Raw genomic sequence first — 11,958 nt, 5'->3', positions numbered from 1 at the left:
ATATATTAACGCGCTAGCTGTGAAATAACTTTGCTAGCCATATATTAAGCAGCTAGCTGTGAAATAACTTGCTAGCCATATATTAACGCGCTAGCTGTGAAATACTTCTAGCCATATATTAACAGCGCTAGCTGTGAAATTACTTGCTAGCCATATATTAACGCGCTAGCTGTGAAATACTTGCTAGCATATATAACGCGCTAGCTGTGAAAACTGCTAGCATATATAAAGCGCTAGCTGTAATTGCAGCATAATAACGCTAGTGTGAAATAACTTGCTAGCCATATTAACGCGCTAGCTGTGAAATAACGTGCTAGCCATGTATTAATGCGCTAGCTGTGAAATAACTTGCTAGCCATATATTAACGCGCTAGCTGTGAAATAACTTGCTAGCCGTATATTAACCCGCTAGCTGTGAAACAACTTGCAGTTATATATTAACGCGCTAGCTGTGAAATACTTGCTAGCCGTATATTAACCCGCTAGCTGTGAAACAACTTGCCAGTTATATATTAACGCGCTAGCTGTGAAACAATTTGCTAGCTATATATTAACCTGCTAGCTGTGAAATAACTTGCTAGTTAAATATTAACCCGCTAGCAGCGAAATAACTTGCTAGCCATATATTAACGCGCTAGCTGTGAAATAACTTACTAGCTATATATTAACACGTTAACTGTGAAATAACTTTCTAGCGATATATTAGCAGCTAGCTGTGAAATGACGTGCTAGCTATATATTAGCATGCTAGGTGTGAAATTACTTTCTAGCTATATATTAACGTGCTAGCTGTGAAATTACTTGACTAGCATAAATTAACACGCTAGCTGTGAAATAACTTGCTAGCCATACATTAACGCGCTAGCTGTGAAATAACTTACTAGCTATATATTAACCCGCTAGCTGTGAAATAACTTGCTAGCCATTTATTAACCTGCTAGTTGTGAAATAACTTGCTAACTATATATTAACACGCTAGCTGTGAAACAACTTGCTAGCCATACATTAACACGCTAGCTGTGAAATAACTTGCTAGCCGTATATCAACCCGCTAGTTGTGAAACAACTTGCCAGTTACTATTAACGCGGTAGCTGTGAAATAACTTGCTAGCCATATATTAAGCCGCTAGCTGTTAAACAACTTGCCAGTTATATATTAATGCGCTAGCTGTGAAATACCTTGTAGCCGTATATTAACCCGCTAGCTGTGAAACACTTGCCATTATATATTAACGCGCTAGCTGTGAAATAACTTGCTAGCTATATATTAACCCGCTAGCTGTGAAACAACTTGCTAGCTATATATTAACGTGCTAGCTGTGAAATTAATTGCTAGCCATATATTAACGCGCTAGCTGTGAAACAACTTGCTAGCCATATATTAACGCGCTAGCTGTGAAATTACCTGCTAGCCATATATTAACGCGCTAGCTGTAAATTAATTGCTAGCCATATATTAATGCGCTAGCTGTAAAATTAATTGCTAGCCATATATTAACGCGCTAGCTGTGAAATAACTTGCTAGCCATACATTAACGCGCTAGCTGTGAAATAACTTTCTAGCCATATATTAACGCGCTAGATGTTCAGAACTTGCTAGCCATATATTAACCCGCTAGCTGTGAAACAACTTGCTAGCCATATATTAACCCGCTAGCTGTGAAATAACTTGCTAGCCATATATTAACGCGCTAGCTGTGAAATAACTTGCTAGCCAAATATTAACGAGCTACCTGTGAAAAAGCTTGCTAGCTATATATTAACACGCTAGCTGTGAACTAACTTGCTAGCCATATATTAACGCGCTAGCTGTGAAATAACTTGCTAGCCATATATTAACCCGCTAGCTGTGAAACAACTTGCTAGCCATATATTAACGCGCTAGCTGTGAAACAACTTGCTAGCCATATATTAACGCGCTAGCTGTGAAATAACTTACTAGCTATATATTAACACGTTAACTGTGAAATAACTTTCTAGCGATATATTAGCAGCTAGCTGTGAAATGACGTGCTAGCATATATTAGCATGCTAGTGTGAAATTACTTTCTAGCTATATATTAACGTGCTAGCTGTGAAATTACTTGATAGCAATAATTAACATGCTAGCTGTGAAATAACTTGCTAGCCATACATTAACGCGCTAGCTGTGAAATAACTTACTAGCTATATATTAACACGCTAGCAGTGAAATAACTTGCTAGCCATATATTAACCTGCTAGTTGTGAAATAACTTGCTAAATATATATTAACACGCTAGCTGTGAAACAACTTGCTAGCCATATATTAACACGCTAGCTGTGAAATAACTTGCTAGCCGTATATCAACCCGCTAGTTGTGAAACAACTTGCCAGTTTACATATTAACGCGGTAGCTGTGAAATAACTTGCTAGCCATATATTAACGCGCTAGCTGTGAAATAACTTGCTAGCCATATAGTAACCCGCTAGCTGTGAAACAACTTGCGAGTTATATATTAACACGCTAGCTGTGAAATACCTTGGTAGCCGTATATTAACCCGCTAGTTGTGAAACAACTTGCCAGTTATATATTAACGCGCTAGCTGTGAAATTACCTGCTAGCCATATATTAACGCGCTAGCTGTAACATTAATTGCTAGCCATATATTAACGCGCTAGCTGTGAAATTACCTGCTAGCCATATATTAACGCGCTAGCTGTAAAATTAATTGCTAGCTATATATTAACGCGCTAGCTGTGAAATTACCTGCTAGCCATATATTAACGCGCTAGCTGTAAAATTAATTGCTAGCTATATATTAACGCGCTAGCTGTGAAATAACTTGCTAGCCATATATTAACGTGCTAGCTGTGAAATAACTTACTAGGTATATATTAACGCGCTAGCTGTAAAATTAATTGCTAGCCATATATTAACTCGCTAGCTGTGAAATTACCTGCTAGCCATATATTAACCCGCTAGCTGTGAAACTGTTAACTATATATTAATGCGCAAGCTGTGAAATTGTTAGCTATATATTAATGCGCAAGCTGTGAAATTGCTAGCCATATATCAGCGCGTTAGCTGTGAAATTAATTGCTAGCCATATATTAACGCGCTAGCTGTAAAATTAATTGCTGGCCATATATTAACGCGGTAGCTGTGAAATAACCTGCTGGCTATTTATTAACGCACTAGCTGTGAAATTACCTTCTAGCTATATATTAACACGCTAGCTGTGAAATTACCTGCTAGCCATATATTAACGCGCTAGCTGTGAAATTACCTGCTAGCCATATATTAACGCGCTAGCTGTGAAATTACCTGCTAGCCATATATTAACGCGCTAGCTGTGAAATAACTTGCTAGCCATATATTAACAAGCTAGCTGTGAAATTAATTGCTAGCCATATATTAACGCGCTTGCTGTTAAACAACATTTTAGCCATATATTAACCCGCTAGCTGTTGAACAACTTTCTAGCCATATATTAACAAGCTAGCTGTTAAATAACTTTCTAGCCATATATTAACCCACTAGCTGTTAAACAACATTCTAGCCATATATTAAGCCGCTAGCTGTTAAACAACTTGCTAGCCATATATTAACCCGCTAGCTGTTAAACAACATTCTAGCCATATATTAAGCTGCTAGCTGTTAAACAACTTGCTAGCCATATATTAACCCGCTAGCTGTTAAACAACTTGCTAGCCATATATTAACCCGCTAGCTGTGAAATAACTTGCTAGCCATACATTAACGCGCTAGCTGTGAAATAACTTGCTAGCCATATATTAACGCGCTAGCTGTGAAATTACCTGCTAGCCATATATTAACGCGCTAGCTGTGAAATAACTTGCTAGCCATATATTAACCCGCTAGCTGTGAAACAACTTGCCAGTTATATATTAACGCGCTAGCTGTGAAACAATTTGCTAGCTATATATTAACCTGCTAGCTGTGAAATAACTTGCTAGTTAAATATTAACCCGCTAGCTTTGAAATAACTTGCTAGCCATATATTAACGCGCTAGCTGTGAAATAACTTACTAGCTATATATTAACACGTTAACTGTGAAATAACTTTCTAGCGATATATTAGCAAGCTAGCTGTGAAATGACGTGCTAGCTATATATTAGCATGCTAGGTGTGAAATTACTTTCTAGCTATATATTAACGTGCTAGCTGTGAAATTACTTGATAGCAATAAATTAACATGCTAGCTGTGAAATAACTTGCTAGCCATACATTAACGCGCTAGCTGTGAAATAACTTGCTAGCTATATATTAACACGCTAGCAGTGAAATAACTTGCTAGCCATTTATTAACCTGCTAGTTGTGAAATAACTTGCTAACTATATATTAACACGCTAGCTGTGAAACAACTTGCTAGCCATACATTAACACGCTAGCTGTGAAATAACTTGCTAGCCGTATATCAACCCGCTAGTTGTGAAACAACTTGTCAGTTACATATTAACGCGGTAGCTGTGAAATAACTTGCTAGCCGTATATTAAGCCGCTAGTTGTTAAACAACTTGCCAGTTATATATTAATGCGCTAGCTGTGAAATACCTTGGTAGCCGTATATTAACCCGCTAGCTGTGAAACAACTTGCCAGTTATATATTAACGCGCTAGCTGTGAAATAACTTGCTAGCCATATAGTAACCCGCTAGCTGTGAAACAACTTGCGAGTTATATATTAACACGCTAGCTGTGAAATACCTTGGTAGCCGTATATTAACCCGCTAGTTGTGAAACAACTTGCCAGTTATATATTAACGCGCTAGCTGTGAAATTACCTGCTAGCCATATATTAACGCGCTAGCTGTAACATTAATTGCTAGCCATATATTAACGCGCTAGCTGTGAAATTACCTGCTAGCCATATATTAACGCGCTAGCTGTAAAATTAATTGCTAGCTATATATTAACGCGCTAGCTGTGAAATTACCTGCTAGCCATATATTAACCCGCTAGCTGTAAAATTAATTGCTAGCTATATATTAACGCGCTAGCTGTGAAATAACTTGCTAGCCATATATTAACGTGCTAGCTGTGAAATAACTTACTAGGTATATATTAACGCGCTAGCTGTAAAATTAATTGCTAGCCATATATTAACTCGCTAGCTGTGAAATTACCTGCTAGCCATATATTAACCCGCTAGCTGTGAAACTGTTAACTATATATTAATGCGCAAGCTGTGAAATTGTTAGCTATATATTAATGCGCAAGCTGTGAAATTGCTAGCCATATATCAGCGCGTTAGCTGTGAAATTAATTGCTAGCCATATATTAACGCGCTAGCTGTAAAATTAATTGCTGGCCATATATTAACGCGGTAGCTGTGAAATAACCTGCTGGCTATTTATTAACGCACTAGCTGTGAAATTAGCTTCTAGCTATATATTAACACGCTAGCTGTGAAATTACCTGCTAGCCATATATTAACGCGCTAGCTGTGAAATTACCTGCTAGCCATATATTAACGCGCTAGCTGTGAAATTACCTGCTAGCCATATATTAACGCGCTAGCTGTGAAATAACTTGCTAGCCATATATTAACAAGCTAGCTGTGAAATTAATTGCTAGCCATATATTAACGCGCTTGCTGTTAAACAACATTTTAGCCATATATTAACCCGCTAGCTGTTGAACAACTTTCTAGCCATATATTAACAAGCTAGCTGTTAAATAACTTTCTAGCCATATATTAACCCACTAGCTGTTAAACAACATTCTAGCCATATATTAAGCCGCTAGCTGTTAAACAACTTGCTAGCCATATATTAACCCGCTAGCTGTTAAACAACATTCTAGCCATATATTAAGCTGCTAGCTGTTAAACAACTTGCTAGCCATATATTAACCCGCTAGCTGTTAAACAACTTGCTAGCCATATATTAACCCGCTAGCTGTGAAATAACTTGCTAGCCATACATTAACGCGCTAGCTGTGAAATAACTTGCTAGCCATATATTAACGCGCTAGCTGTGAAATTACCTGCTAGCCATATATTAACGCGCTAGCTGTGAAATAACTTGCTAGCCATATATTAACGCGCTAGCTGTGAAATTAATTGCTAGCCATATATTAACGCGCTTGCTGTTAAACAACTTTTTTGCCATATATTAACCCGCTAGCTGTTGAACAACTTTCTAGCCATATATTAACAAGCTAGCTGTTAAACAACTTTCTAGCCATATATTAACCCGCTAGCTGATAAACAACATTCTAGCCATATATTAAGCCGCTAGCTGTTAAACAACTTGATAGCCATATATTAACCCGCTAGCTGTTAAACAACATTCTAGCCATATATTAAGCTGCTAGCTGTTAAACAACTTGCTAGCCATATATTAAGCTGCTAGCTGTTAAAAAACTTGCTAGCCATATATTAACCCTGCTAGCTGTGAAATAACTTGCTAGCCATACATTAACGCACTAGCTGTGAAATAACTTGCTAAACATATATTAACACGCTAGCAGTGAAATAACTTGCTAGCCATATATTAACCTGCTAGTTGTGAAATAACTTGCTAAATATATATTAACACCCTAGCAGTGAAATAACTTGCTAGCTTTATATTAACGCGCTAGCTGTGAAATAACTTGCTAGCCATACATTAACGCGCTAGCTGTGAAATAACTTGCCAGTTATACATTAACGGGCTAGCTGTGAAATAACTTGCTAGCCATATATTAACGCGCTAGCTGTGAAATAACTTGCTAGCCATATAGTAACCCGCTAGCTGTGAAACAACTTGCGAGTTATATATTAACACGCTAGCTGTGAAATACTTGGTAGCCGTATATTAACCCGCTAGTTGTGAAACAACTTGCCAGTTATATATTAACGCGCTAGCTGTGAAATACCTGCTAGCCATATATTAACGCGCTAGCTGTGAACATAATTGCTAGCCATATATTAACGCGCTAGCTGTGAAATTACTGCTAGCCATATATTAACGCGCTAGCTGTAAAATTAATTGCTAGCTATATATTAACCGCTAGCTGTGAAATTACTGCTAGCCATATATTAACGCGCTAGCTGTAAAATTAATTGCTAGCTATATATTAACGCGCTAGCTGTGAAATAACTTGCTAGCCATATATTAACGTGCTAGCTGTGAAATAACTTACTAGGTATATATTAACGCGCTAGCTGTAAATTAATTGCTAGCCATATATTAACGCGCTAGCTGTGAAATTACCTGCTAGCCATATATTAACCCGCTAGCTGTGAAACTGTTAACTATATATTAATGCGCAAGCTGTGAAATTGTTAGCTATATATTAAGCGCAAGCTGTGAAATTGCTAGCCATATATCACGCGTTAGCTGTGAAATAATTGCTAGCCATATATTAACGCGCTAGCTGTAAAATAATTGCTGGCCATATATTAACGCGGTAGCTGTGAAATAACCTGCTGGCTATTTATTAACGTACTAGCTGTGAAATACCTTCTAGCTATATATTAACACGCTAGCTGTGAAATTACCTGCTAGCCATATATTAACGCGCTAGCTGTGAAATTACTGCTAGCCATATATTAACGCGCTAGCTGTGAAATTACCTGCTAGCCATATATTAACGCGCTAGCTGTGAAATAACTTGCTAGCCATATATTAACAGCTAGCTGTGAAATTAATTGCTAGCCATATATTAACGCGCTTGCTGTTAAACAACTTCTAGCCATATATTAACCCGCTAGCTGTGAAACAACTTTCTAGCCATATATTAACACGCTAGCTGTTAAATAACTTGCTAGCCATATATTAACCCACTAGCTGTTAAACAACATTTGATAGCCATATATTAAGCCGCTAGCTGTTAAACAACTTGCTAGCCATATATTAACCCGCTAGCTGTTAAAATAACTTCTAGCCATATATTAACGCGCTAGCTGTTAAACAACTTGCTAGCCATATATTAACCCGCTAGCTGTTAAACAACTTGCTAGCCATATATTAACCCGCTAGCTGTGAAATAACTTGCTAGCCATACATTAACGCGCTAGCTGTGAAATAACTTGCTAGCCATATATTAACGCGCTAGCTGTGAAATTACCTGCTAGCCATATATTAACGCGCTAGCTGTGAAATAACTTGCTAGCATATATTAAACGCGCTAGCTGTGAAATAATTGCTAGCCATATATTAACGCGCTAGCTGTGAAAAACTTTGTAGCCATATATTAACCCGCTAGCTGTGAAAACTTTGCTAGCCATATATTAACACGCTAGCTGTGAAATAACTTTGCTAGCCATATATTAACCCGCTAGCTGTGAAATAACTTGCTAGCCATATATTAAGCGCTAGCTGTGAAATAACTTGCTAGCCATATATTAAGCGCTAGCTGTTAAAAAACTTGCTAGCCATATATTAACGCGCTAGCTGTGAAATAACTTGCTAGCCATACATTAACGCGCTAGCTGTGAAATAACTTGCTAGCTATATATTAACGCGCTAGCTGTGAAATAACTTGCTAGCCATATATTAACGCTAGCTGTGAAATAACTTGCAAATATATATTAACCCGCTAGCTGTGAAATAACTTGCTAGCTTATATTAACGCGCTAGCTGTGAAATAACTTGCTAGCCATATATTAACGCGCTAGCTGTGAAATAACTTGCTAGCCATATATTAACGCGCTAGCTGTGAAATAACTTGCTAGCCATATATTAACGCGCTAGCTGTGAAATAACTTGCTAGCCATATATTAACCCGCTAGCTGTGAAACAACTTGCAGTTATATATTAACGCGCTAGCTGTGAAATAACTTGCTAGCCGTATATTAACCCGCTAGCTGTGAAACAACTTGCCAGTTATATATTAACGCGCTAGCTGTGAAATACTGCTAGCCATATATTAACGCGCTAGCTGTGAAATAACTTGCTAGCCATATATTAACGCGCTAGCTGTGAAATAACTTGCTAGCCATATATTAACGCGCTAGCTGTGAAATAACTTGCTAGCTATATATTAACGCGCTAGCTGTGAAATAACTTGCTAGCCATATATTAACGCGCTAGTTATGAAATAATTGCTAGCCATATATTAACGCGCTAGCTGTGAAATAACTTGCTAGCCATATATTAACGTGCTAGCTGTGAAATAACTTGCTAGCTATATATTAACGCGCTAGCTGTGAAATTAATTGCTAGCCATATATTAACGCGCTAGCTGTGAAATACTGCTAGCCATATATTAACACGCTAGCTGTGAAACAACTTGCTAGCTAAATATTAACGCGCTAGCTGTGACATTAATTGCTAACCATATATTAACACGCTAGCTGTGAAACAACTTGCTAGCTATATATTAACCCGCTAGCTGTGAAATAACTTGCTAGCTATATATTAACCCGCTAACTGTGAAACAACTTGCTAGCCATATATTAACGCGCTAGTTATGAAATGAACTGCTATCTATATATTAACCCGCTACCTGTGAAAAAGCTTGCTAGCTATATATTAACACGCTAGCTGTGAAATAACTTGCTAGCCATATATTAACAAGCTACCTGTGAAAAAGCTTGCTAGCCATATATTAACGCGCTAGCTGGGAAACAACTTGCCAGTATATATTCACGCGCTAGCTGTGAAATAACTTGCTAGCCATATATTAACGCGCTAGCTGTGAAATAACTTTCTAGCCATATCATTAACGCGCTAGCTGTGAAATTAATTGCTAGCCATATATTAACGCGCTAGCTGTGAAATAACTTGCTAGCCATATATTAACGCGCTAGCTGTGAAATAACTTGCTAGCCATATATTAACCCGCTAGCTGTGAAATAACTTGCTAGCCATATATTAACGCCTAGCTGTGAAATACTTGCCAGCTATATATTAACGCACTAGCTGAGAAATAACTTGCTAGCCATATATTAACCCGCTAGCTGTGAAATAACTTGCTAGCCATATATTAACGCGCTAGCTGTGAAATCACTTGCTAGCTATATATTAACCCGCTAGCTGTGAAATAACTTGCCAGGTATACATTAACGCACTAGCTGTGAAATAACTTGCTAGCCATATATTAACGCGCTAGCTGTGAAATAACTTACTAGCCATATATTAACCCCCTAGTTGTGAAACAACTTGCCAGTTAGATATTAACCCGCTAGCTGTGAAATAACTTGCCAGCCATATATTAACGCGCTAGCTGTGAAATACTTGCTAGCCATATATTAACCCGCTAGCTGTGAAATAACTTGCTAGCCATATATTAACGCGCTAGCTGTGAAATAACTTGCTAGCCATATATTAACACGCTAGCTGTAAAATTAATTGCTAGCCATATATTAACGTGCTAGCTGTGAAATAACTTGCTAGCCATATATTAACATGCTAGCTGTGAAATAACTTACTAGGTATATATTAACACGCTAGCTGTAAAATTAATTGCTAGCCATATATTAACACGCTAGCTGTGAAATTACCTGCTAGCCATATATTAACCCGCTAGCTGTGAAATAACTTGCTAGCCATATACTAATGCGCTACGTGTGAAATAACTTGCCAGCTATACATTAACGCGCTAGCTGTGAAATTACCTGCTAGCCATATATTAATGCGCAAGCTGTGAAATTGTTAGCTATATATTAATGCGCAAGCTGTGAAATTGCTAGCCATATATCAACGCGTTAGCTGTGAAATTAATTGCAAACCATATATTAACGCGCTAGCTGTGAAATAACTTGCTAGCCATATACTAATTCGCTACGTGTGAAATAACTTGCCAGCTATACATTAACGCGCTAGCTGTGAAATTACCTGCTAGCCATATATTAATGCGCTAGCTGTAAAATTAATTGCTAGCCATATATTAACGCGCTAGCTGTGAAATAACTTGCCAGCTATACATTAACGCGCTAGCTGTGAAATAACTTGCCAGTTATATATTAACGCGCTAGATGTCATAGAACTTGCTAGCCATAAATAAACCCGCTAGTTGTGAAATAACTTGCTAGCCGTATATTAATGCGCTAGCTGTGAAATAACGTGCTAGCCATGTATTAATGCGCTAGCTGTGAAATAACTTGCTAGCCATGTATTAACGCGCTAGCTGTGAAATAACTTGCTAGCCGTATATTAACCCGCTAGCTGTGAAACAACTTGCCAGTTATATATTAACGCGCTAGCTGTGAAATAACTTGCTAGCCGTATATTAACCCGCTAGCTGTGAAACAACTTGCCAGTTATATATTAACGCGCTAGCTGTGAAACAATTTGCTAGCTATATATTAACCTGCTAGCTGTGAAATAATTTGCTAGTTAAATATTAACCCGCTAGCTTTGAAATAACTTGCTAGCCATATATTAACGCGCTAGCTGTGAAATAACTTACTAGCTATATATTAACACGTTAACTGTGAAATAACTTTCTAGCGATATATTAGCAAGCTAGCTGTGAAATGACGTGCTAGCTATATATTAGCATGCTAGGTGTGAAATTACTTTCTAGCTATATATTAACGTGCTAGCTGTGAAATTACTTGATAGCAATAAATTAACATGCTAGCTGTGAAATAACTTGCTAGCCATACATTAACGCGCTAGCTGTGAAATAACTTGCTAGCTATATATTAACACGCTAGCAGTGAAATAACTTGCTAACCATTTATTAACCTGCTAGTTGTGAAATAACTTGCTAACTATATATTAACACGCTAGCTGTGAAACAACTTGCTAGCCATACATTAACACGCTAGCTGTGAAATAACTTGCTAGCCGTATATCAACCCGCTAGTTGTGAAACAACTTGCCAGTTACATATTAACGCGCTAGCTGTTAAACAACTTGCTAGCCATATATTAACCCGCTATCTGTTAAACAACTTTCTAGCCATATATTAACACGCTAGCTGTTAAACAACTTGCTAGCCATATATTAACCCGCTAGCTGTGAAATAACTTGCTAGCCGTATATTAACCCGCTAGTTGTGAAACAACTTGCCAGTTATATATTAACGCGCTAGCT

This window comes from Colossoma macropomum, unplaced genomic scaffold (genome assembly GCF_904425465.1).
Source record: "Colossoma macropomum unplaced genomic scaffold, Colossoma_macropomum, whole genome shotgun sequence".
Classification (NCBI taxonomy): Eukaryota; Metazoa; Chordata; class Actinopteri; order Characiformes; family Serrasalmidae; genus Colossoma; species Colossoma macropomum.
This window is presented reverse-complemented; position numbering follows the sequence as displayed.